Consider the following 27,596-nt stretch of genomic DNA (forward strand, 5'->3'; position numbering starts at 1 on the left):
GGCCGGGGCTGCGCAGGCTGGCGCTCGGAGGGGGAAATATCTCGGGATACGCCGCTGAGCGGGCGCGGAAGGCCGTTTTGTGCAGGGTTTGGAGAAGCCCGAGGGAGCTCCGGGAGGTGCCTTCCCGGGGAACCTGCGGGCTTTCCTGCGGCGTTAAACGGGACCTGGGTGCTCATGGGGTGTCCCCCGTCCCCCCGCTTTCCTTTCCTTAGGAAAAACTATACTCAGCTGGTGGCACTTACACTTTTCTGATAACAGTAGTTTATTGGAAGAGTGATACTAGGCTGAAAATCAAGTAATAACAGTAATAAAAACCCAGGAGCGATAAAACAGCGTTTTTGGAATCAGTAGGTCTAAATTCCCGGTCACCAGGAAGCAGCCTGGAGGGGCACTGGAGGTGTCTCGGGAGCGTGTGGAAAGGCGCCGGGCTGTGCTCGCAAGTGGAGGGTGCAATGCAGAAATGCAAGCAGTAAAACTCTGCATTTTGTGCACAGTTTGGCGCTGGGTGGCCATTTTTCAGGTTTTTCCTGACAGGCTGTTGGACCCTAAATGCTCATTTGGGATTCGAAAAAAGCAGGACGCCCCCCCCCCCACACACACACWCTCTACTAGGGCTGTTTCAGTATGAAAGTGCCTTCATTTTTGCATTCCTGTATTGCTGATCCTTCCTCAAGTTTTATACCTCTTTAGGCTGTGCCTAGCAATTTATGAAGAAGATTTTTTTTCCCTCTCCCCCCAGTTTCTGGAGTTTGTATGCTTGTTCCYCTGTTCTTTTCTGGGGAGGAAATTGAAGAATTGAAATTGTGTATTGCCAGATGCATGCTTTCTTTCRGAGTTTGAAATGGGCTCAGGCGGTATAAAAAATGTAGTAAGAGGCAATTGTTACATGGTATCCTCCATTTTGAGCTATACTGGAAGAAAACTAAAAATACTGTGTCATCATTTCTCACTCTGTAATGACAAGATTGTCAAACTAACGTTCTTAGGTATGCAAGTAACTTTCTGATGTATGTATGTTTATTTTATGTAGCTTTAGAAATTGTTGCTCTGGGTGTCTAATAGGGAGCTATTCTGGTATGTTTATTTTTGTAATTTGGTAGTAGCACCACTCATTCTTAAACTGAATGTYTGTTGACATCAGATCATCATTAATACAAAGGGTTGAGTATTTTCACAAGATTTCCTGCAGAGGTGCCCCTAATTCCTGGAARAGTTTTTCTTCTTGCCACTACAGCAAATCACATCAGTTCCATAATGTTCCAGTTCATGCTTGAATCTAGCATGCGTGTGTAATATTATATATATATATATATATATGCACACAGTGTGTTCATTCCCAGTATGTGCACTTAATTTATATTTGTTTGGAAAGTGATCTTTCTTTTTTTGTATGTGTTTTTAATTATGATGCATAGGAAAGCAGGTTAACAGTATTTCAGTACTTCTCCTGTCCTTCCTGCAACAGCATTTATTTTAACATACAAAGTTGCTTTAAGAGGTGAATGTTATAGTAGTCTCTTGCTCAAATATTGGCTGCACATTACTGCCCAGAACTAGCTTAGGAAGGCACTTTACAATCTCACATAACCTTATCTGCTGTTCCAGAACTTCATAACAAACCTACTGGAACATGAAATGACCTTGGAAAGGCATCTTTCAATCTGACACGAGGCATTCTCTTACTGGGAACAGAAATATTGCACATAGAGCTGATGTTTTCAGATTAATACTTTTAAACTAATCTTTTTTTTTCCTTCTTAAGAGAGGAGAGAAGATAGATGGAGCATTGAATTTGAAGGGAAAATATTTTTTTAAAAAGCAAACCTACTTGGCTAAAGTTAAAGTACCCCTCGGCCGAAGAAGAGGTATATTGAGCATGTACATATGGTAGTGATGCTTAAGTCATCATTGACAGCAAGACTTCAATTTAACTAAAGGAAAACAGCATTTGCTCTATTGTTTCTTATTTGCTTGTTCATGATAGCTTCAAAAGCCCAAATTATTAGTAGGACTAATGAAAAGGTAGTTGAGTATGTTAAACGGAAGAAGAGGTTCTGAAGCCTGAAGGAAGCTCTACATTAAACTTTGTTGTTCTTGATATTGTAATATATTACTTTTGTGTCAGAAATATTCCATGTACTTTTCCTGAGAATCGCTTCATTCATCAAAATGCTGCCACCTCTGAACAGGCTGTGAGAGCACTTGAGATTTAGCAGCTACTTAGTACAAGAAGTGAAAGAATATTGCAGCTGTCAAGGGAATTAATGGAGGCCACGTATGGTAAACTTAATTGGCTTTTGGTCAGGATTTGAAACTTCAGGTTTTGCAAAAGGATTGTGGATTGCTTCATTCCGTGRTGGTTTTACTTTTGGGGAAGATGGTGCCTCCTGTAGGGTAGTGCCTGCTCACAGCCTCCCGCAGCGCTCCAGCRCGAGGAGTTTGTGGTACGGGTGCCATCTGCTGGGTGTTCGAACACTCTACCTGTGCATGTGCCTCCTGTCTCTCGCACATGCATGCACAACACATGCGCGTACCCTCCATACACATCTATTTCTCATATATATATGTGTGTGTATATATATATATATATATGTATGTATATATATTGGGGGGTACCTATCAAATACTGCCCAGACCTGATGCTTCTCAACTTCTGAGGACTTATAGCAGTTTGTGTTTTGAGAAGCACAAATAGTCTTCAGGTTTTATATGGCCAGGAAAGAGKATAGGCTTTGGTATTACTGATATTAAATATTGCCTTTGCTTTACTGGAAAGAGCTGTCTGGGAGCTCCTAGTTGTATAATAGCTAGTGACATGGTAGGCTTTCACAGGTCGACTTGATGGTCTGATACCAAGCTGTGGWGCTAGAGCTGGAGACTGAACAAAGAAATCTCTCCTTGACAGTACGTATCACTGATTTTTTTTTTCAACTCCATAGCCCTGCTGATTACATCACTTACTGTGTTAACTRTCTTATTTTAGTAAAATCTTGCGAGCATCCCCTTTTGATACATCCTCAGCTAATCTCAATTAGAAGTGGTGTTTTGTTTGCATTTGTAGAATTTTTGCACCAGATAATCTTTATCTGTTTTAAAGAACTCCTTTCTTTTTTTTCTCTCACCATTTACTAATGCTTTTCTAGAGTAGTAAAACAAAAGTTTTATTCTGTGTTAGAAGTTCCTCGCAGGTGAAGTCATAATCTGAATCTGCCTTCATACACAGCAATGATTTTCTGTTTTTCTGGTTAGTTTCCATTTCTCCTAGGCCAGCGGAGTGTTGACTGTGATGCTCCATGAATGTCAGTTTTATTAAACAGCTGGATCCAGAGGCAATTAGTTGCAGCATTAGGACTTGTAGTTGTTCTGTAGCTTACAGATTGCAGTAAGGAAAGATGCATAGCCTTGTTTGGGGGTGTTTTTTTGTTTGTTGTTTTGGTTGGACAGCTGACTGCATTAAGACTTCATTTACTCTGTTGTGCATTGGTGCCAGATGAGTCTTTTACCTTGCCTGTGGATTAGGAACAGATCCAAGCTGAGTCATAGAAGTTTTGAAGACACTTCAAAGCTTTTTAACTGGAAARTCTTGTATTGACTTATTCTTGTGATAAGTGGCTAAAATGCGTCGCGTGGTTTTGAACGCATATTCCTCCACTTAAGATCTGTTTGTTGTAGAGTGTGTAACAGTCAGGAGTACTACATGGCTTGGTGGAGCAGAAGAGCAAGTAGTGTAATTGCAGAGTTCATTGTAAAGTGCAATTCTGCAAAAAAGCATATATYGCACCTTGCATATGAAGAGATTATTTTATAGGCTTTTGAGCAAGGGGGCCCACAGTAATCATCCATAAAGTTCACTGTGCCCTAAAACATTCACAGCTAATGTTATGCCTGAAAAATTGTGATTTCAGTGTCTGGTGAAGAAGCAATTGACCCTAAAATGCCACCTGGAGCTGAACCAACATTTTCAGTTTCATAACCCAGTGTCATGCACAAATAGAGAGCGTGCGAAGAGGAGCAGGGGGAATACAAAATGTTTCTGGTGCTCTGTGGTGTTGCTCTAATGCATCTCTTCTATCAGTTGCCTGAGTCAGGCTGAGGCAGTATGAGTAGTGGATGCCTCAACAGTGTTTGAGGCAATTTGCATCCCATCTATCCATCTGTTATATCATGGTATATAAGACCACTTATTTCCCCCCMCMCACACACACAAACCTTCTGAGCTGCTAATGGAAAGCTGCCCAGGGTAATGTGTCAAACTTCTACAGATATCTTTTGTTCTCACTCAGAAATACATTTTCAGGATCGTCAGTGGCATTGCTGCACTTCTGTCCCACCCTCTTCCCAACCTAAATAAACCAGTTAAGCAGCTTTCTTGCTCACATTCTACTTCCTAGTTATTTTTACCCTTTTATTTTGTTTCTTCCTCCTTTTTCTGTGTTTGCGTTTCCCTACGTTSCCACCTACTCAGCATCTGTTTTCTCCTTACTTCTTGACTTGTCTCCTGATGAGTTAATGTTCATCTCCCTTCCTGCCACCATCACAGTCTCATTTTCCTTATTCTCTTCGTTTGACATTCAGTGTTTAGTCAAGACACTAAATGGCCATTATAGTCCTTGAGAATGTCTTGGAATCGTGTCTACTCCAATAAAAATGATCTCCCAGTAATCTCAACTTTCCTTGCAGATGGGGAAAAAACATAACATCTTGACTGCAAGCTATAGATGCAGTCACACTAATATTAATGGTCCCAATTTATCCCACCCATAGTAATGGTCCCAATATTAATAGCTCCCAAGCATCTCTTGGGAGGGGTAGTGGTTCCCAAGACTGGATGAAAATCAGAAATGAAGGAAAACTCTTCAAAATTTGCTTTTCCTTTTCTCTAATATCCTTCACAAAAGGAAGTACAGACTTTCTCTCTGTAAAAGCATTCCTACAGAAACAGCAACAATGAAGTTTTCACTAGTAAAGCAGTGAATACATGGTCGACTGTCATCTTTATTCTGCAGTTTTTCTTGCTGTCATRTTAGTGAACTGTGGAAGCAGCGGAGGAGGTAACTCATCAACCGTTATCCATAGGGGGGCTGCAAATTAGTTGACTATGCCATCTATGTTTTTCTTTCTGATATCAATAGATTGATTTTACTTTGTATGCTATTGCTTCTGCAGCAATCAAAAACAAACCTACCAAGGTCTGTGGAGAAAGCTCRCCTTCCTACCCTGCCTTGGTGTTTTTGGAGGTCCAAGGAGATGCAGGGCCCTTAGCCTTCGTCTGATTGAAGTCCAGATCAGTGTGCCTGCAGAGAGGCTTTTTTTTTCAGATCTCTTAGTTGTGAGGATATGTTGGGCTGAAGAAAAATATGTTGGGCTGAGGACAATTGGGCTGAAGAATTTGGGAATTCAAAGATACCAGATGGTGAGATTTCCCARTCTGTTGTGAGAGACTTGCAATGACCTTTGTTTTTTTTTGGCTTCTTGTCAGCCTTGGCGCTGTTTGTGCTACAGTCAAAATCTGATGAGGATTTTGCTGCTAGGATAACGTGGCTAGCGTAGAGTTTCCTTCACGTAGTCGTGCTCCTCCTCTCTGCTACAGTGGCTTTCGTTGTCTGGTGTCTCTGCACCTGGGACCTCTCACTCTTCCTTAACTTCCAAAAACAGCCAGTTTCTCTATTCAAAAGAAGAATACACATTTCAGTGCCATTAAGTATGTACAGAGAGTTTATTTGGGTTAGCCCACAGTGTTTAACCTTCTGTCTTTGAAACATTCCCTCTCAGAGACTAAAAAAATAATGAAATGTTTTGGAGCAGTTACCAGCAAAGTCAATATTGAGCCTGGGAAAGTTGTAATTCTTTGAATTTATAGTAGAAAGTACTAATATTTATTTATTTACTTTATAGTAGAAAGTACTAGTATTTGTTTATTTACTTATTTGGCTGGTTGAGCTTCTAATCCAGAACAATTATTATTTCAGCTTAGGTTGTYTTGGCAGTTCGTGGATATGTAACTGCTTAGATAATTAAGTGTCGGATCGGTCTCAAGCTCCTTAACTGTAAAGAACCAGTTGTCTGTCCCCAGTCCTTGATCAAGGATTCTGAAAATTGTCAGTCTCTGTGGCCTGTTTTGTTAACCTTTTTTCCCTACCACATATTACATCTTATTATCAAAGAGTTGGAAATGTCTCTTAGTAAGAGGAAAATAGTATATCTCTTTATGTGATGTTGTGCAGCTTCTAGCACCTGATGAAAGAAAGTACAGTGAAATTTGTTTTTACTCTTTTCAATCTTCGTTATAAGACCAGCTTTGACAGATCTTTACTAAACTGTAATTATTATTAGTAGTGTTATATTATCAATGTCATTGCTATTTTGTTTTTCTTTCTTGTTAGATTAAGTTAGGTCCAGGTGTGTCAAGTATTTAATTGTTTATCTGAAATATTCTGTAATGTAAAAAGACTTAATGCTTATTCAACAAAAAACAGTAGTGTTCGCTGAATCTCAAATGTTCTCATTTCTTTTTTTGTTGTTTTTTTCTTCTTTCTCCATTTTCCTACCAATTGCTGTGACTGACTGCTGCAACCATGGACCTGAAAAACTGGACAAACTGTTGGCTCTTGGGATATGGACAATTTTGGTGAGTCTGCAAAATGAGTTTATCTCCCCTTTTTATGGGAAGTAGGAGCATTAAGGATTTGAGGCTGGGCTTGACAAAATCTGGATCTGGYTTATGGCCATTTTTTTTCTAGGAGCGACAGGCATCGTTAACTGAATTTCAACTTTATTTTGATGGAGCTTGTTTTTATGCTGTTTAATTGTTGGCAGAGGCGAAAGAATTAACATGCAGCAGACTGATTCTAAATCGTGTCAGTTTTGTGAGGTTGAATGTGATTGCTTTTTAAATTTTAGAATGACTTTTCTGTAAGACATGCTGTGAAGCAACAGTTCAGAACTTTTCAAATTTTTCTTTTGACTTATTTGATTCTTTCTGCAAAACATTCAAAAATGATTAACTCATTGGACTTTTTTTCAGAAAATTATTGTGTATTTCAGCTAATTTTTCATAATACTGGTTTTGCTGGTGTTGTGAACTTTAAGAAATGATGCATTGGTGGTGTGTTTACAGAAAGTATTGTACAACAATTTTGTATGAGAAGGATTTTCATCCCAAGTACTATCTAGTGAGATCTTTTAAAAAATATAGAGGCATAACTCCCCTGGGGTCTTTTTTTCTTGCTCATATGCACACAAACGAATGGCAGAATACCAGTCTCAGGATAACCACTGTTACTCCCCGAGGATGATATGCTTTCTGGCATTTTGGACTTCCAGTTAAAGATGACTAGACAGCTGTAGGAAAAATACTGCAAATATCAGTCCTGAGATCCATTCTAAACAGCTGGTTGGAGATGGTAATGCTTTCTCAGCAATCTCTGTAAGAGTAGAGGTGCYTCTGAGAGGTGCCACTGGAGGTGGTTCATAGAGAAGTAGCCTTGAGATTTCTCTGAACTATTTAGAGTTAACAGGGATGACTCCTCACTACAAATAGGCTCAATTAAGGAAAATAGCTTACTTCATCTTTCGCCTGCACAGTGACTGCCTCAACAACATTGTTAACATTTTGGGAGAAAGTAAATACAACTCAGGCGTGATATTTCCTGGTGTCACACTGAGATGTGGGCGATGCTGGTGTTGGCATTCTGGTGCTGCTGTTCCCAGTCAGGTGTGATGGTAAATGTGATGCTGACAGTTAGCTCTTCTCTGAGGGACTGCAGCTGATTAGCTGATGYGTGTTCCTCTGGGTGGATCTCATCCCTCTCTCTTCCTTTTTTTACTTATTTAAGCATGCATAGTCCACAGAACCTGTGTCTCATCTCGTTCAAGGAGTATGAGACTGGAAAGTAAGACTTAATGTTTTGTCTTCTCAAGCATAGCTTTAGAGAAATCTCACATARAAACTTGTGTTTTACTTCTGAATGTTTCCAAAATGTTGCTGCTTAATMCTTTTATTGATCCATAGCTTATGCTGGAGAGCCTTTGTCTCAAAGCAATGTTCAAATTGAGTCCTGGGAGGACAGCGGCACTAATCACGTTTCATATGAGCTTTCAGACAGGATGAACATATGKTGCACTGATGCATTTTTCTTAACTTCTAGTTCCTGTTAGATTTCTTTTTTTTTCTTATTCCTTCATAATGCAGCCAGAAGTGCAGTTAAACCTTCTGCCTGACTGTTCAAGGTAATTTCATAACTGAGTAGCGGTAAGATCTGTAAGTGGACTGCTTCAGATTGCCGTTCTTTGATGTGCTAAGAAGCCTTGATCAGCTTGAGAGAGTAATGGCTGTGGTGCCTAGGAATATAAGTAACGCRTATTTAGTGTGATGTATGCACTAACAAAAGCTGTCGGACAACTACCAGGGTGCATTTCATGTGGCTTTCCTTCAGAGTGTGTCTCGCCTTCCTTTTAGGCTTTTTTTTTTCTTTAGCATTTTGTAATGTACATTTGTAATTGGCTCTTGTGCTGCTGCTTTATGCAGAGAGATGATGCTGCTTTAATATCTGAAGAATAGTAAACTTGAACAGTGAAGTGTTATCATCATTACTGCTTATCAGAAAGTTCTGTGGTTACATGGCTGAGCRTTGCCAATCAAGTTCTATGCCTACTTGGTTTGTTTCTTGTTTTTTAACTATAGCTCTGATTTGGTTATAGATGAATTTTTGGCAAATGTAGTAAATAAAGTTAAAATCAGGGTGTTTTTGCATAAATAGAAAAATATAAAATCTAAAAATGCTTTTTTTTTTCCCTCCTCCCTCTCTCAGTAAAAGAGCAAAACTGGTGCAACCGAGGCTTTTTACAGTGGTCCATGGTGGAAGGATGAGAGACAGCAGGCATAAGTTGAAACAAGAAAGGTATAGGCTGGCTATAAAGAAAACATATTTTTCCTATGAGGATATGTAAGCAGCAGAACAGGCTCCTCAGAGAGCTGGTGTGGTCTGCACCCTTAGAAGTGGTGAGGACCCAACCGGATAATGCTGGGGTGAGCAACCTGATCTGATCTCATAGCAGGCTCTGCCTGGAGGAGGCTGAATTAGAGGTCTCCTGAGGTCACCCCCAGCCTGAGTTATCCTATGATACCTTTAARAAAGGTTGCATTTAGACAGGTCTTAGGCTTGGGAGAAAAGTCATAGGGTCATGGAAAGCTTGTAATAATGGCAAGGCTGTTGAAGCCATTGAGAGAGGGTGGCTTTTGTAACATTAAAAGGAATGCAGCAGGTGGCCAGGTCAGTCTGGAGCATTGCTGTCTTGTGCAGCCTCTAAACACTTGCCTGTTGCTTTCAGTTTTTAATTGCTGTGCTCTTCCTTGCACTCAGAGCATGCTTTGTGCACAGCTTCTGAGATGTAGTTTGTTATATACCAACAGTAGCCATATCTAACTAGAAGTTCTAGAATCTTAGAAATAATCGCAAGATTTTTGTTAACCTCTGTTARCAAGTATCGGCCTGTGGGAGCAAACTTTAAGCTCTTCAGGAGGCCTGGATTGATCKCATAGAAGGCTTTCAGGACTTTATRAAGAGCTGTGCCTCTAAAGATACCTCTGTAATGATATACTTACTTTAGAGTTTGCTYGTCCTTTAATCTTCTGCTACTGATACTCTAACATAATTTTAAAGAACTATTGCTGATTGAGCTGCATCTGATGAGTTAGCTGCTGAGTGYGAGCTGGTTGGTGACAACGTGGAGYCAACCAGAGCTCTGACTGTAAAGTGATGGAGAAAGAGTGAGGCAAACTTTGCAAGACTGAACAAATGATAATGTGSAGAAGAATTTGGATGGGTCAGAAATTACCACGGCAGGCTCTGGAGAGGCAAAGGGCTTTAGACAAACCCCTGAATAATCATTTGCAGTCCAGCAAACACTTTAAGTTCATTYACTTGCGTATTCGTAAGTTACAGACTACAAATAATTAATTTTGAAAATTTTCTAAGTATTTAAGTTAACTGGATTTCAAATTTTCTGTTATTTTTTTCTGACTTCTTAGTTAGCTTTTGTTCCTTCATGAAAGGAGTTAGTTTAACTTAAAGTTACAAGTTGACTTTTCTTCTTCATACAGTAAAGGTGATAACATTTTAGTAGCACCAAAAGGGATTTCAAAGGTGCTTCCCTCCACCCTCTTTTTACTACTATCCTGTTTGCTTCCACTTACGTAGCAGATAAGCTGTCACTTCTGCTTGTTGTGACTTGATTGTGCTCAGATGTAATCACTGTGGGTGAGATCCACAATGTCCACAGTGTATTGTCCCTTCCGTGTTCAGCGGATGGAAGCACCATGACCATAAAGCTTTCGGGGTTATTGCTGAGAGAAGGTAAAACCCTAAGGTTTTAACCTTAACTTTAGCCTTATTGCTCTGTATGCGTGCATGGTGACTGCCTTCAGAGTTACGTGTATGTAACTATCATGCCTTAATGTCCACTTGTCTTCTAGCCTTGTATACTATACAACAGAGTTTGTTTTGTATTTTAATTTCTTTTATACATATACATACATATATGCAAAACAGTTGTACTCCTTTTTTGTTTTTTACCATAGCTGTTCATCTTCAGTTGTTGCATGGATAATAGTGCTGATGAACAAGTATTTAGTCTGACACATAAAAAGCATAGCTGTAAAGAAAATGAAGCAGAGAAAATTACAGCGGCAAAGGTTTCTTAAATTATAGTTGTACAAGATGATGTTTGTGATAAGGAAGTAGTTAAACATTACTATTTAGTAAAACCTGCAACTGTATCTARTATTTCAGTAGTCTCCTGCATTTGCTGACACTTAATTTGTGAGGTCAGTGAGATATTCTTACTGCTAATAGAGTAACTTTTATTGAACCAAAAGCCTGTGGAAGTAAATGGACCTGTGTTCTCAGATGGCTTTAAGTCAGGTCCCAGATAAATGCTAATTACTCTCATATTTGCTTTTAAAATAAACGCTAGGTGCTTACTATACTTGTAGTTGTAAATTTACCCGCTTTCAGAAGGGCAGACTTTTTCCTTGTGTGTGTGATTTGGGTACGTTGCAAAACATCTGTAATGTCACAAGATTAAGACAGGATATTAATAGGCAAAAGTATTAACACTTGAGCTGACTATATACCTTATACAGCTAAAGACAGTGCTTTGTTTTTTTAATGGCAGCAGCATATATGTCCRTGGGCTCAGTCTGTCGAACAGTCCAGGAATGTGTGGGTGTTGTCCTGCACATGGTGCTTTGTGGAACTGAGCTGTCACTCATTAGAGACTCATTAGATGRCAAATAAAACTTACCATCTACTAGCAGCAGACTTTTGAAGACTTTTGGCTTATTTCAAAGAGTTTCCTCTAGTATGTAATGCAACAGCAACAATCCATGAGATCCTGAAGACTATTTTAACTCAACAAGGATGTGGGATCAAGGAAACTTGCTATGTAGATTGCTTTTACAGAAATAATGAACATGTTGGGCCTTCTAGGTAAAGTTTATACCATTCTTCATAGAGAGTGCATTTCTGCTTCTGGAAACTGCAGTTAGGATCCAGCAATGAATTTGGACTAGTAGTGTTTTCTTTAGGGAAAGCCTATCCTTCCAGGTCATTCATTTCAACTTTGGAGGAAAGTGGCAAGGCCAAGTTCAGTTTCTGTGGTTAGCGTGGTTGGAACAGGAGGGATCACGGTTTATGACTCAAACGTAGTCTCTTGTGTTAACTGCCTCCGTGCTTATCTTAATCTTGATGAAGCTATTGCAGTAGATTTGCTAGGAGAAGAGTTAGGCAAAGTCAGTGGCCTGTACTGTTCAAAGGTTAAAGCTATCAGCAGTTCAGCTGTCAGCAGAATCGTATTACTGACAGTCTCATGTGAGTCTTTACCCCACTTTATTGTCTGCTTGGCTTTTACATGTTTTTGCTAGCATGTCCCTTATCAATCTAAGAAGTGGTCAAGGGTTGTCTACCTGTGATTTCTGTCTGCCCTTTGCATTGCAAAGCAGACTTAGTCTGGCCAAAATACTGCAGAAGTGGCAGTGGTTTTTAATGGAGCCTGAGATAAATGGGTTTATCCAGGAACAGTGAGGCTGGTCAGATTAGATATTGACAACTTGACAACTTTTTTTTTTTTTTTTTTTTTTTTTTTTTCCCTTTCTTATTGGGATAGTTGTAGTGATGTTTTGTTGCATCTTGGTATTTTGAACACCAAAGCTTGTTTTTATTCCAGTTAAATATGTGGTATGTTTACTTTGAGAGAGCTGGCATTTTATCAAACATAACAAATTAGCTTTCCTATTAGAACTAATGAAATCAAGTAAAATAGGATTGCTTCCATTTTGTATATATGAGTGTGTGTGTGTGTATGCGTGTAAGATTCTGGTATAGATGAAATCAGTAGAGCTTATTGTCAAAATAGAAAAATACCAAGATATTTGTACTTATTCATGTTTCTTTTAACTGTCTCAACCCAACATTGTCTCTCATATGTAACTTTAAAAATCCRTATGGGTCTAGCTTATCAGAGTGTTGTGGCTATTTCTTCCCGTACTAATAGAAAATATTTGTAGAAGGATGTAAATTTCTTTGCACTTGCCCAATATTAAATTCTGTCTTTTTATGTAGAGGTATAATTGTTGGCTAGTGTATATTGTTGCAGTAATGACAGTCACCCCAGCTGTTTGAGTTCCTTCATGTTTATTCATGACCAGATATTTCAGTAGGYTTATGAGAATTTGCTCTAAGGAGAACTTCTGCTTTTCAGTTTTGGGAAGTGGGCTCCATCTAGTGTTTAAATTACAGGACTAAACTCAAGTTGATTTTTCTTGAATGTCCTTGCAACATAGCTAGAGGACATAGGCAAAGGATTGATAAGCATCATTTTTGTTCACCTTTATCTAGAATGAGATGTTTCTAGATACAGGCTGTCCTTAGCATACTGACTGTACCACTGCATCTGTCTTGCATATGCACTTGTCTCAGAGAAACTAAAACAATCCTGTTATGAAATGGCATGCAGCTAAAAAGAAATTAAAACAGCATGGCCACAATGTGATCCTGGAATATTTTTGTGGTTGGTTAGTATACATACTTTCACACTACTAAATGTGACATACTAGAAAACAGCATGCTAGTCTATAAAATCAGAATTAGAAAGCTAATTGCAGAGTTCAAAAAAAAAAAAAAAAAAAAAAAAAACTTTGAAATGTGTGCTATATATTAATATCCAGTCAGCAAAATAGTTTTCCAGTATGTGATGTTTCCTTAGAGAAGTGTGCATGATTTGTGCTTTGTTTTTTCTTAACAGTTAATCTTTAATGTTTTTGTAATATTTAATCCTTTGATAAGGACTACTAAATTCCTCTTAATAAAAGGAGTATCTGGAGTAATTAGGAATATACTTTTTTTATTTCAATTTAAACAAGGTGTTTTGTAATTATCTATTCCCATACTTCCAGTGCTCTGAGGACAAATATCCCAGTGAAGAAGAGATAACAGAAGCATGAAGAAAAGATGATTTTTTAAAAAAAAGATGGTTATGATGCATGCAGGCAACTCTTATTTCTATTTACCTTGGAAAAATCCAGTGGAAAAAGGCAGATGTGTGTGCAATCTTAGTGCTAAAATCTTTCTCAGCCTGATCCAATGTTAAGACCAAAAGCAGGAGCTCCATAGACGTTTAGTCAAGAAGGCATGGCAGCAAATCCAGAGCGAAGAAGACTGGGTGCATCTTGGGACGATAGTTATGTGGCGGAGCAGAGTTTTTGCCTGGCTGCTTGGTTTCCTCCAGTGAAAAGGAGGGAGGCCCGTAGCGCCTCTGGTCTACCCGTGGCTCGTGAACCTGAAGATCTCCCCCAGCTTCTGCCGGCAGCCGCCGGCTCACTTGGGGAGCGGCGCAGAGCCGAGCCGGGATGCGGCCTCGTGTCGCTGGCACGAAGCCTGGTATTGTTTCATCCGTGAAACACGCAGGGTCCGGGCTTTCCAGTTGACGCTTGCTAGCTGAGCACGGACGTGCTTAATGCAAACCATCTGGTGCCGGCAGGTTTCCATGGCCGGATGGAAAGAGTAAGCCCTTGGAGCAGCGCGGTGAGAGGCGCCCGGTGCCGCCGTCCGCCCCGGGGACCGATCGCTGCGCCGTGGGCTTCTCCCGCGGGCTCCTGAACGGGGCCGCGACGCTCTTCCCGCCCTGCTGCGCCCATCCTGTAGAGGTGGGCACGCGATTCCCTCCCTTCGGAGAGCCTCGAGGGGCCCCCGGCGGCGAGCGCGGCGGGCTTCCCGCGACGCAGCCGGGCCCGCGGCTGGCCGCCTGCTCGTTCCTTCACTTATTTTCTCAGGATGAACGTGCAACGTTTCCATGACAACTTTCCCAGGTTGAATGGGGAGCAGGGTGGTGTTGGGGGCAGGTGTGTGATTTGTGTTTTATTTTTCTCTGTTCTGAGGCATAAGTGTAGTTGGCAGCCTGCTCTTGCAGACCCRTATAAGCGTAAACTGAATTTCTCAGCACCCCCGAGCGGCCTTGCCTTCGAGATGGACCTGTGTTTTCTTTGGCACCAAAGACTGCATTTTGCTGGCAGAAGTATTTCTTTTTGTTGAATTTGTTTTTAATTTAAAATGACACATTGTTAAATCCAGTTTCCTTTTGTGTTATACCCCGTTTCCTTTGTGTTTCATACTCTTTGCATTTCTTCTGGAATGGATAGTGGGAATAAATGTAACTTGTGGCACTTCAAGTTTCCAAGCTTGTTTTATAGTGTGCATCTTGTCTTTTTTTTTTTGATTGCGGTTTTCATTTCAATTTCTAAACAAGACTTGGAAATATTCCATTTAAATTCTATAAAAGTTTTTTTTTTAAGCAAAATTAAAGATAATGGCAGCCCAAATTTAAAAACCTATATGGAAAACTGTAGACCAAAAAGGCGTTATTGCTATTTCACAGCAGTGTTTTTTCCTTTGAGTGTATGATTATATGGTGTCACTGATTCCAGCAGCACTCCCCACAAAACAGCTCGAGTGATTCCTAGCAGCATACCTTTAGCTTAAGGTAAAGCTGTCMAAGAAGGCTTTACATGTTGGTTGGTTTGTTTAGACAAAATTAAAACTGGATGAAAGGAAGCAAAAAGGGAAAGGCTTTCTAACAGCAACTCATTTTAGACGTGATTAAGTCTTCCTCGCTTTTCGCTCTAGAGATTGAAGATACACAGCGGGGTGGAGGTTTGAAGCACGTCTCTCCCTCTCGGCTGCCATCTCTCAGGTCGTCTCCTTACATCTGTCTCGTGCTGTTCTGCAGCGCTAAGGGTTGGAAAGAGAAGCCAACCGCCTGGGGAGAGCAGCGAGGGTTGGAGGCCTAACCACAGCTCCTGTGAGCGTTTAGGTTTTTAGRTGGAGGTGGAGCGCTTTATCTGGTTGCTTGGTGGTGAGGCTGACCTGCAGGTGAGGAGGTGACAGCCACGTGGAAAGCGGTTRTGTGCGCGCACGGCTTGGGTTTTGTTTTTCTGATAGTGTGTGCTGCTGCATTAGCTGTAACTCAGAATTACTCAGCTGAGTGGAGAAAAGCCTGAACTAATGAAGCAAATAACAAATAATCATTTTGCACTGCAAAATGGTGAAGTTGGAGATAACCTACCAGAGGGATGTTTTACTTCACTGGGGAGAGCTATTCCAGGGTTTATGGCAGCAATTAAAAAGAAGAGCAAACAAAGTCTGGAGAACTTGAAAGCAGAAAAATATTCTGGCACATGGGAAATCAGATATGGAGCTTTCTGATCATTTTCATCACCCTGTTAGAGGAAGGAAATTGTTAAAATAGAGACAGGGAGTGGAAAAGAACAAAAATGATTCATGGTTTCAGGTAGTGCAGGTCATGAAGAAAATGTAATTAGTTCTGGCCTATTTAATAGGAAAGAAAAAAAAAGATAAAAGGTGTGAACTCAAGAAGCAGAATACTGAGAAAACTAGTAGTTCTGGACTCAGTGTCTACAAAATCAAGATATAAAATTATTTCTTARCAGTTTCATTTTCTTCTCTAGCAAAGGTAATAGGAATATTTAACACTCTGTGGAAGTAAATAATAAGGGTAAGAAGTTTGCATGAGCTAATTGAAGAGAGGGAGGGAAAGAGAATGCACCAATACGTCAACTAACTAGATTAGAGGTGTTAAGATGACAGGATCCTTGATTTAGCTCAATGTTTTTGCCTYGTGAAGGCAGACCGTAGTAGCCATATGGTCTGCTGCTGGCTTTAATGTTCCTGTGCACAGTGAGCATAACATTCATGTTGCAAGGGATTCATTAAGCAGGTGTCTTTCACCTCTCTTCCCTTTTTTTTCTACACAGATGTGAGCCATCAGTTTGGAAATTCAGCTTGAGCAGTGCTTATAGTTCTGTATTGCTTTCTGTTTACCTGATCTGAATGCTTTTCTCCTTACCTTCTCTGCAGGGGACCAATGTTTTCAATAATTAAAAATCTGAGTGCRGCTGCAAGACCCATTGGGTCTGTGCCATTATAAAATGATATATTGGAAATTCATGTTCTGAAAACTTACCACTAAAAGGACATCCGTTTGAACTATAGGTAGAAAAATCAGAAAGGCAATTTTGCTGTCCTGAGATCAGGAAGATCAGTTTCATGGCTTAAATAGTTGTTTTTATCATTAATCGTGTTTTTGCTCAGGGAAGAGATGGAATCTGCTGAGGTACTTCATTCTTAATAACCCATAAGAGACAAACAAAGTAGTTTGTTATATTAGCTCAAGCACAATTTTTTTGTTGTGTAGTAGTGATCTGCTTTTGGTTTCTTCTATGTTTATGGGTACCTAATGGTTTCTGAAGAGAAGCTTGCTTTAGTTTGTAGATGTTAAGTTAGTAGAAATTTACCTGTTGCTGATATTTCTTCTTCGTCTGACCTTATTGACCTGGAATTAAAATCATATTATTTTATTGTGATTTTAAATTTTCCATTAGAAAATGGAAAGTCATTGCTGTAAGTGTGTTGTTGGCTCGATCTAATCTGTATCCTTAATGTCCACTGTAGGACTGTATCCAGCCTTTCAGTGCTGACAAGTGCCTTTTAGGCTCACTTATTTATTATGAGGAAAACAATTTAAGAGCTCAGTTATTAGAGCTACTTTTTGAAAGAAAGTAATGAAATTGTGCAGTGCGAAGACACAAGTTATACAACCTAATATCAGATCTTAAATAGCATTATTAAAGCCAAATGACCACTGTAAATTCACTTGGGGGTTCATTTTGTTACAAAACCAAGAATACCTTTTAACACTTCTTGTAATACAGTGGTCAGAAAGTATTGTTCTACCTACTGTACATTTGCAAGTTATAAGTAACATAGGTTTTWTTAGCTTGCTTTGCAAGACTACTTGCCCTTGCAATAACTGTTCTTTGTGCATGAAGCCYAAGAATGTTTGCAGCTCATCCTAACCTCATAACTAGTTTTGTAAGAATTATTTGCTCTGTAATAACAGTATAAAACTAGATTAGACTGGACTTCAAGAATAGCACTTGCTATCTTTTTTTTTCTTCCTCTTTTAAATTTCTATTTACTCTGAAATTATACAGGTTCACTATTTACCTGCAAGCTCCCTGTTCTAGAAAAATTGGGATACAACCTTAATTCAGTAATGAAAACATGCATTCTCACCTATTCAAAAGGAAACCATGAAATACTGCAGAATGTTACACCTATTCAGAAAAACAGGAAAGTTCTAGGACAGCGTAGAAGTCTAGAAGTAATATAAATAGGTGGACAGAAAAAGACGCAAGTTAAAAGGTCTTTTCCCATTACTGCCCAGTGATAGGGTAGAGGAACAGTGTGTTAGTCTGTTCAGCCAGGCTTATAACGAAGTCAGGGCTGTCCTTGGTGTTTTGCTGATCTTACACTGCTGAGAGTCTGCCCAGAGAAGTTTCTGAAAGATGGACAGAGTACCTAATACCTGTAGGTACTAAAAGGAGCTTAAAAAATTGTTTATCACATTATATTTTAGAATGTACAATACAGTGTTGTATTTCTGAAGGTTTGTTTTTTTCGCTATGTTCTGGCAAAAGGAAAAGTTGATAGTTGGTCAGTATTGGGGAAAAGAAATGATGACTGATGTAATATAAACAATGTAAAGGGGGGGAAGAGTTTCATTAATTCCACAGATCATTTTACTTTTTGTTTGATTTGATTGCTTTTACTCCTTGATTTGCATTAGCATAAGAATATTTCTTACTTGCTGTGCTCGAAGTTGAAAGGGGGGAAGGCAAATTAGAAACAGAAGCAATGAAGACAAGTCTCTCTTTCAAAAGAAAATGTAAATGTTATCAGTATTGGAAAGATTACAAAAAAGGAGGGGGAATATGCTGCTTTTAGCAAAGTGCAGTAATCACTTTGTTTTGCATATTTAAAGATCAATTTTGTTATTATATTGAACTATTTCAGTCAGAGCAGGAAAACCACAGCATTGATAACTGACAGTGCTTCTGAGTGAGCTATTTTAGATGTTTTTGTCACCAAATTGCATTTATAAAGATAACATGCCTTGATACTGCCCGTGTCTTGGTGGGCTAAGCTGCCAGCAGCTGTTTAATACTAGCACAGGTGAGGAGCAGAGTACTCTTGTTTCCTGGTCTGGTTTAGTTCATTTGCTTTATTTCAGTGAGTTGATTATTTTTGAATAGGAAATAAAACTACTTTTGCCAYTTTTGAAAACATGGACTTTGACAATAGTTCTGAAATGCATAGGGATTTCATTTTCTGTAAACAACAACAACAAAAACACACAAACTTACAGGATGTAATATCTTATATTCTAAAAAGGACTTCTTGTGTGGGAAGATCRTGTAATTTCTTTTTCTGTTCTGGATTAAGTCTTAACGTAACCCTTTTTACTGTGGAGSGAGAATGATCTTTTATTATTTTGCCAAAGGAAATGTGCCTTGTAAGTCTGGGAAAAGGGAGGGGGGCCCAATTGATTTTTTTACACTCCAGTACATCTTAGATCAGCCTGATCAATAACTTTTACATGTGTCGTAGTGTGAATTTCATTGCTTTGCTTTCAGATTTATTGTGGCTGCTATTTTAGTGGCCCTACTCTGTGTGTTACTACAATGGCTAGCTGTGACATTCCTGGTAGGACGTGTGTGTAAGAAGGGCCCACAATCTGGAGGTAAAGCAGAAGATTCAGAGGCCTTCATACAACTAAACTTTAAATTAGGCTCTGTTCATGCCCACATTACACACTTGCTTGCAACAATATTTGAGTGGCCTCGCTGATGTCAAAAGGACTATTTACATCTTAAAGTTAAGTAATAACAGTTTGAATTATGTCCCTAGTGTCTTGTAAGAATACTGCTTCTAATGAATTCCTACTGCTTGATACAAATAACAGGGGAAAAAGACTTTTGATAAGCCAACTGTTGTACAAACAGAACAAGGAAAAATTCTGAAAAAGAAATTAGGAACAGTTTTATTACCAAATACAGCCTCTCTCCTGGACTATGTCCAAAATGCCGCAACAGGTTATTCTCTCCTAGAAGTCATGTCCTGGTTTTGCCTCACTTCCCTGTAATGTTACTTGTTGCAACTTCTGCCCTCTTCCTGCTCCATTGCATACAGATGTCTCTCTTGGATCTCCTCCGGCTTCTTTCTTTAAATGATTAACTTGTTGCTCTTGACCTTCAGCTGCGATGGTACTTGGCACCTCGCTGCACCCAGCTCTCGCTGTCCCCTTTTGCCCTCAGCGCGTGCCCCAGGGAGCCCAGGCACCTCTGCTGCTCTTCCGCTGCTTATACCGGCAGGTTGCTAGCACGGATCTAGCTGACTACTTGTCCTGGTACCATTCACGTCCTGTTTCCCTACCAGCTTTACTGGTTTGTGTCACCCCATTCAGCTCGGGAAGGTACTTGGAGTTAACGGTTCTGTCTGTGCAGACTCTCGAGCATTTGGATGTGTTTTTCCACTTTTTTTCGTTCTTCCCTTGAATCTCTTTTTTTTCTAATTCAAGTTCTCTATTTGCATTTAGCAGCACTCTGAGATTTTTTTTTTTCCTAGCTTGAATTTTGTGGCTCTCCTGGAATTAAACAGGATTGCAGACCTGTCGGGTCTCCTGCTGAAACTCCCTAATTGARATTGAGAGGGGATTTGAGACTGAGAGATGTTGCTGAGAAACACAGTACCCTAAGTATACAGTGTACCCTAAGGGCAACACCTAAAAGCTTGTTTCTGTTTGAATACCTTACTAAAACTGCTTTTTTCAACTGATTTATTTATTTATTTTTTAATAAAGAAGCTACCTAAAAGCTCTCCATTAGAAAGCATCAGAACTTCTTACGGTTTTAGSCTGAGAATTGATTTTTAAATTGTCCCAGAAGCAGAGCCATATGGCTTTTTATTATTATCTGGTGTGGTCACCAAAGACAGCTTTCCTGTTTAACCTCTTAAAAAAAATGTTCTCTGCCTTTAATGGAGGTAGAGTGTCTCATGGGGAGAAGGAAGTCACTGCAGTAAGGTTAACATTTTAGCTACTAATTTGCACTATCCAAATGTTAGTATTCATTGGAAAAGGTTTTTTATTTTTACACATTTTGACTTCTTAGACCAAGGCACAAAGGAATCCTCAAGTGTCTRCTCTATCGTGTTTACTGTGTAAATATTCTTTCCTTTCCATATATTTTTTTTTTTCTATAGTACATGGGAGAAAATTCTTGTCTGCTGCCCTTCTCTAGGGTTTGCCTTCCCCTACCTCCTGTTTGGAATATAACCAGAAAAGCGCTTATCACAGCTGTCAGGTTTTCAGACCAGTACCTCTAGTTTGGGGAGCAAACCTTGCAAGCCTTTGCAGAGCTACCTTCTTATTTTCATTCAAGCTCATCTTTCTGTTGGCACTTGCACCAAAGCGGTGGCTACTGGTTAGCAGGCTGGCTTGTTGATAGGGCATCCATYCTGCTTAGCTCGACTGTGCTGCTGCTTCCTGGGCACCGTGCCCGGGCTGTAGCCTCCACAAGGCTCCAACCTGACGTTGGGAAGCTGTGCTCACCAGYGATGTTACTACTGCTCCATCGCGCAGTGACATCGCTGGTAAAAAGARAAGTGACAAAACACTATTGAGTTCTTGTGTAGGAAAGAATAGTATTTTGCAGCCAAATCCAAAGCACGGCCCTCCAACCACGGAGGAGGAACTGTGGCTCTTGGCCCAGGGCAGAGGTCTCTTCTGCACAGCTGGAGACATCCAGCTGTCCTGGGGCTTCATCTGTCTGTGTGTCCCATCTGGGAAAGGTGCTGCAAGCCCAGTGATTGCTTTGGGCAGGAACAGATTTGAGAAGGACATCCATCTCATCACAGTGATGGTCTCTGGGGGAAAGCTATGCTCATTCCTGAGCTCCATGGTCGGCAGCAATCTACAAGAAGACGTTGTAGAAGTACTTTTTAAAAGAATCCAAGCTTGCAGTTGATTTTTCCCAGGATCCTGTCCCTAGAGACTCATAGGATACTGGGAGATGTCTGTGGCCTTTTGCACAGCAGAGCAACCTCCTCTCTTAATGCAAACCATCCGGAAGGACCACCGAGAGGGAGCCCTTCTAGCTGATTATCAGCCTTCAGCATCTCCTCAGCCTTTTCCTGAGCCTTTATGGGAGTCAAAAACAGCTGTACAAATAGTTTTGGGGAATTTTGTATGTGAGAAATTACTTCTGAAGGAAAAAAGCTGCATTTTTGCCTACTGAAGCCATTTTGTATAATTTTGTGCTAATTCTCACTTCATTAGAGTTAAGTAACTTCTAGTGAGCTGATTTAGGAGCTTCAGTGGTAAGACTACATCTGCATATATCCAAATTAAAGAATACCATCAAAATTAATAGGAATATTTTTRCATTATGTTAAATAAAATTATGCTTTTAGATTAATATGCTTGGAAGGTATAATACTGGAAAGACAAGTAATTTTCTGGTTTGCCTGTCTCGYCCATTTATAAGCAGTTTCTGAAAATCAATGTTGAAATTTCTCCTTTTGTGAATTAGACTGGCAACTACATGGTTATTGTACCTAACATAGTTTTCTGCAATATAGGCTGTAACATACCTAGCAAAAATGTAAACAAATCCTCATGTGCTGACATTCTGTTTTTTAAAGTTCCTTCTTCACTTTTATCAAATTTATATAAGGTGAGGCATGGCAGAGATTAGTCTTCATTCACTCCCTATTTCACACCAAAGCGTGTAAAACATCCACCAGACATTTTGGTAATTGTTTTGACAGACATACTGCTAAGTTTTCTGTATTATGTTTGGCAGATGTGACCTATGGTAGCCACTAAAAAGACAGTGAATAGAGTAGTTACTATTTAGTGGCATTGGATATCGCTAAGGAATCACGGAAAGAATGTTTTAGAAATGTCAAATGAGTTCCAGTAATGGTCGCTTTACAGAGGAAGGAAGCTGCATTTATTCAAGTCTGCAAATACTGCAGAGAGCAGTTGAAGTCTCAGAAGTTCAGTAAATGTGAGTGGTTGTTTTAAAAGCTATTTAACTCCTTACTGTGAATTTTTGGTACAAATACATCTGTTCAAATGAAAAAAAAAAAAAAAAGGCAATTTGCATTTCATTCCTGAATTATTCGTTCCCTTATTACTATTTTCACTCTGTTTATCTCTTCACTTAGAAATAGTCACCTACATTCTTTGCAAGTATAAATTGCGTCTCTCTAATAAGACTAATGAACCTTCACCAATTTACAATTTTAGAGAATAAACTAGCTCATTATGCATTTGATGAGATACGATCTAGGAAGGTATCATTGCACGAACAGGTAGTAAGGGCTAATTAAAAAACCATCATATTCCTCAACCACTGTGCTCTGGCTGACCACATAAGGATATGTCATTACACCATAGCAAAGCAAAAATATCACTGGGTCAGTTCCACAGGTCATCAGAGACCAGGAATTTTCTCTTCTTTCTGCTTCTGTGGTGCTAAAGTCTTTTATCAGTCAAGATGGCAAGAGAGTCTCAGATTTAATCTTAGTTTTAGTGTGTGTCATGGCCAGTGCTGCTGTTCCCTACACAGGTATAACTGATTTTTGAGGAGTGATCCTGAAACGCATGAACTGCAGGGAAGTCTTGGAGAGCAGTATTGTTGGCTGATGCTGAGAAGGGGTGTTCAGGACCCTGATCGGGTCTTAAAATAAAATCAGTTCCCTCAAAATTGGTGGTTCCTGCAGTTTTGTTTAACAGTGCTATGTCAGGTAAGTAATTGATCACTTGTTGACAGCTAGATGGTTAAGGACAAGGACTTCACGTTACTACGGTTTATATGTGGATTCTCGAAAGTTCTATCAAAAGTTGATGATTTTGGCAACTGACTTTTGCTACCTGTTTCTGTTCTTACTTGACGAGATGCGGAGGAACAGTTTTGTTTTCTTAGTTTTCCAAGCAGAATATGCTGCAAAAATATTTTCTGTTGTACTGGCAATTTATAATGTRTACTTTATCCCAGAGGTGTGAATTCTGGAAGCAGAAGGGGGAGAATAAGATAARATCAGCTGTTGCTAGATGAAAGGAATTGAGCAACTTACTTTAAAATAGTAATGTAAATTTTGAGGACACTGAAGGGTTGTAAAGTCACTTTGGTAAAGGACTGGTAATCCTCCTACATAGCCTGATCTAGCAATTAAATTGTTCTTGTTTCTCAGATTTATACCTATCTCAAATTAGTAATGAATGAATGTAGGAAACTGAGTTTTGCTGAAAGGCTTTTGCTAAGACTTCTATAAGAATGACTGCATGAAAGAATACTGCTACAGGCCATGCTTGCTGAATATTCTTTTCAAAGCACTTTTTATAAATACTTTGCTGTATCATACATAAATATTTTTCCTTTTCTGTAGCACTATGTGTTATGGATTTATTAATGTTTTATTTCCATGTTTGTTATACCTTGCTTATAGATTTTTCTAGACTGACTTTTTTATACAATTAATGTAATGTTATGCATACATGTAATGTTAAGAAGAATGGGGGAAAAATATCTAAAGAGATCATCTTGAGCTTAATTTTCACCCTTAGTGTTTAAAAAAAAAAAATAGACTGCTTTGAGTTTCTTCACTTGGTAGAAGCATTGGTGAGTAGAGTTGGGTTATTCTCATTCTTAACTGTAGCAGAGCTCTTTGCTTGTCCATCTTTTACCTAGATAAAGATGATTTAATACATACTATTATGTATTGTATCTTACACGCTTCATGGGTTAGGAGGTATTCAGGAAAACAAAGATGGCTTTGGTGAGGAGGAACAATCATCTGGTCTCCTCCTTGGGAGTCCCAGGTTTAATTTCTGCTCTATGCTACTTCAAAGTAGCCCATTTCCTCCCATCAGTTAGTGCTGATTATCAGGCAGCAGCATTGTAGCTGCATGGGGAAGGCGTCCTTGTGATGAGCTGAAGAAGTGCTCTCTGTTCGCAGTAACTGCAGATAAAATATCTMGGACTTGAACGGCAGCCCTTCATCACCCGGGGCTGCACACTTCAAATGTTTTAGTTTATTTACCCAACAGCTGCTTTTAAATGGGTCATAACAGGGCTGGAAATCTGTGCTGCAAACTGAGCGCCTGGGCTGCTGGAGAAGTGTTTTATGGGATTGCTGTGCTTGAAATGCAGGCATCTCTGAATCAGAAACGATGATTTGCTTAAAATGTGCTGAACTCTTCCTGACAGTGCTGCCTTAATACACATGGCATGGGCTTTGCCTGATGGGGGATGCAGGAGCCTGTGTCTACAGGCTGCACAGGTGAGCTGGTTTTCCCCCCAAAACTTCTCAGTTGCAGTGACACCATCCAGAGATGGCACTGACCTCGCACCTCTCTTTCACTGTGGTTAAAACCTTCCTCATTCAGATACAAGCCGCCTATTGGATGTGCAACCCCAGCATGCCTGAGAAATACGGTTTTGTTGAAATGATGGTTTTATTTCTCGGGTTCGTGCATGTGATCGTGCAAGAACAGCTGTATGGGGTCAGGCCGACCGCCTGTTTCTGCTGGTGTCCTGCCTCCACGCAGGACCAAAGACCTCCAGTGCTGTTTTTGGCTTTTGCAGGAATTGCAACTGTACTATAATGCTCAATTATTTATTTATTTTTTAATTCTACATATGCCTTTTATTTTTTTTACTGATGATATCAACCAGGAGAGTAAGCGCAGATCAGGGAGGACTAATTCTTGTATTTTAGAGCATTTTTTCTCAAGTCATGAACTTTGTCTACTTTGGGGCACACCTCATTCATTTGCTTTGCAAGTCCACCAGCTGAGAAGTTGGTCCCTACTTCTGAATGAGGTTCACAGTCGCCAAGAATCAGCATCACAGTAAAGCCCCTCATATCCTCCTCAGACTGTTCAAATAATGCCCAAGCACAGTGGTAGCAGGCCGAAAGCACCGAAGGCATGTCCTGCATGTGGTGCTCCTGCAAAGCTGGAGCTCGAGCACCTTACCTGGTGTCACATCTAACTGTGCGATACAAGGGAAGGGGAGCTCTTGGGTAAGGTGGTCCTTAAACGCATGAGCTTCTGAAGGTTAAACCCTTTACCTTGAATTATTCTCAGACACTGCCCACTAGCTAATGTGAATCTTTTGTCTTTGGTGATGCATGGTGTGGTTTGAAATTCCACTTGATAATTGAGCTCCTCCATTCTTTTGTTCCTGAAAACTTTGCAAACTGTGGCTGCCTTCACGCACACTGTAATCCCCTGGGCTCAAAGTTCTTCAGCCACTCTAGGCACCTGCACTGTAAAACTATCACAGAGGTCTTCCTCTCGAGTGCAGCTGAAAATATAAAATGAGTGTATATGAGTAAGCATGCAGAATAATTTTGGATAGTGAAGAAGCAGGTTTTTTGAACATTTAAGTTATGTAGGTCAATTTTCATACTCTGTTGCCTGGGGATGTTGTTCTGAAATCTGTTATGAGAGATTTTTAGATGTCCTTCACTTCATGTTGTTTTAGAATTTCGCAAGTGAATATCCTTTGTTTCTGTGGGGAAAAAAGTATAGGTTCCAGATAAGATTTCATTCTCTGCAGAGGTGAATTTAAACCTAGTGATTCTTTACAGGCTTTGAATCGGCCATTTTTGTTTGTTTTTTCTTCCCTAATTACCTAGTCGGTACAAAAGTAACTCCCAACTTTGTTTGCTAAATCATTTCCTCTTCTGCTAGCAGTTGGCAGTTGTTTCAGTGTAATGCATATTGAATTGCAGCTCACCAAGCCCCTTTGAGAATAAGCATGCAAAACTCTGATTGTGGTGTTCCTGAGGATTTACAGCTTTGGCCTGAGAGTGTACTAGTGCTGTTAGAATGTGGAGTCCTAGAAAGCTTTGGATTTCATTTAAAAAGATAAAAATAAAAAACCCTAACTCTGATTGCATAGGTCATTATTGCTACTTCTATTTTTTTATGCCTTTTGCGCAACCTTTCAGAATAATTTGCTTCAGAAAATTGAATGATGAAACAGTCTTGACAAAATCAAATTGAAGACTCAAATAACAAAGGATGCAATTGTAATGTTCCTGCTACTAATGAAACATAATTTAACAAGTCAGTTCAATAATTTGCTTCTAAACCCCAGAGTAAACTTTCATTCAAGGGCTGTCAAATTTAAGGTCCCCCAAGCCCTGCAGATGAAGCAAAGACCATGTTTATAGCCTGTTTACGTTAGGAGCCAGATTTCCAATGTGGAGTGCTGCCAGCTTGTGCCAGATGAGAATCTGGCTCCATAGGGAGAGCAAGAGATTTGTGGTTCTGCATCTTCTTTTTGACTCTGACATCCAATGCAGTAACCATAACTGCAACTGAATTGCTAACAAACAGCTTGCTTTATTTTTGCACAGTAGAAGTGTCAAATGTGCATGAGGTTCATGTGCTGTACTCGGGGAGGCTGGGCAGCCTTCCTCTTGCTGTAGAAGAGGGCTAGATACCTGCATCACATGTTCACAAAAAGTGTTAAAGCAGTAGCGCACAGAGCTTCAATGCTTTGGGAAGGGAGGGAGAAAAATGAGGAAGCAAAGGTGGCCAAACCAGGTGCACAAAGCTATGGTTAAAGTGTTTTGTCTGAGTAAAACTGTAATGATCCTGGCATGGGCAGGTGGTTACACGCCAACTGAGATCACAAGGAACTAATTTTCTTGTGAGACCACAGATTAACCTTAGTGAAGGAAAAGCCAGCCAAGTCGCTTACTGATTCAATTAAATATTTTAAGATCTTAGATGGCAATTAGCATCCTAGCATCGATACTTTGCTTCAGTGATGATGGATGAAGTGATTTACCTTCCATTCTAACTTGAGAAACAATTGYGTCTCTATAGTGGGCAAAGAGTCATTAAACAGAAATCTCAGATGGATGAGTCAGCTAAATATTAAAAAATGTTCCTTTCTCCAACTTCCTGCTTTTTCTTCATCTTTCATGTCTAATATCAATTTGGTTCTTTTGCAGATGGCTCTTTTAATTGATTAAGTAGTCCCTAAATGTTGATGATACGTTGCCAACAATTGAACAAGATGTTCTCTCAAGAAATCATCCATCAGTTTCATGCTCTYTTCATGGGGGTAGGGAGAAAGGAAGAAAAGAAACCTGTCA

General features: G+C 39.7%; 1 protein-coding gene across 1 annotated transcript in view; it reads left to right on the forward strand.

Moving 5' to 3' along the window:
* Window positions 1-6,604: 6,604 nt before the first annotated feature.
* EPB41L3 (erythrocyte membrane protein band 4.1 like 3) overlaps window positions 6,605-27,596 on the forward strand; it is a 132,797-nt gene continuing 111,805 nt past the window's right edge. Inside the window, exon 1 of the mRNA XM_085319292.1 lies at window positions 6,605-6,628. The gene's annotated coding sequence lies outside the window, so the exon portion shown is untranslated. The remainder of the gene's footprint in view (window positions 6,629-27,596) is intronic.

This window comes from Rhea americana, unplaced genomic scaffold (assembly GCF_003343005.1).
Source record: "Rhea americana isolate MKP2758 unplaced genomic scaffold, rheAme1 scaffold_58, whole genome shotgun sequence".
Lineage (NCBI taxonomy): Eukaryota > Metazoa > Chordata > Aves > Rheiformes > Rheidae > Rhea > Rhea americana.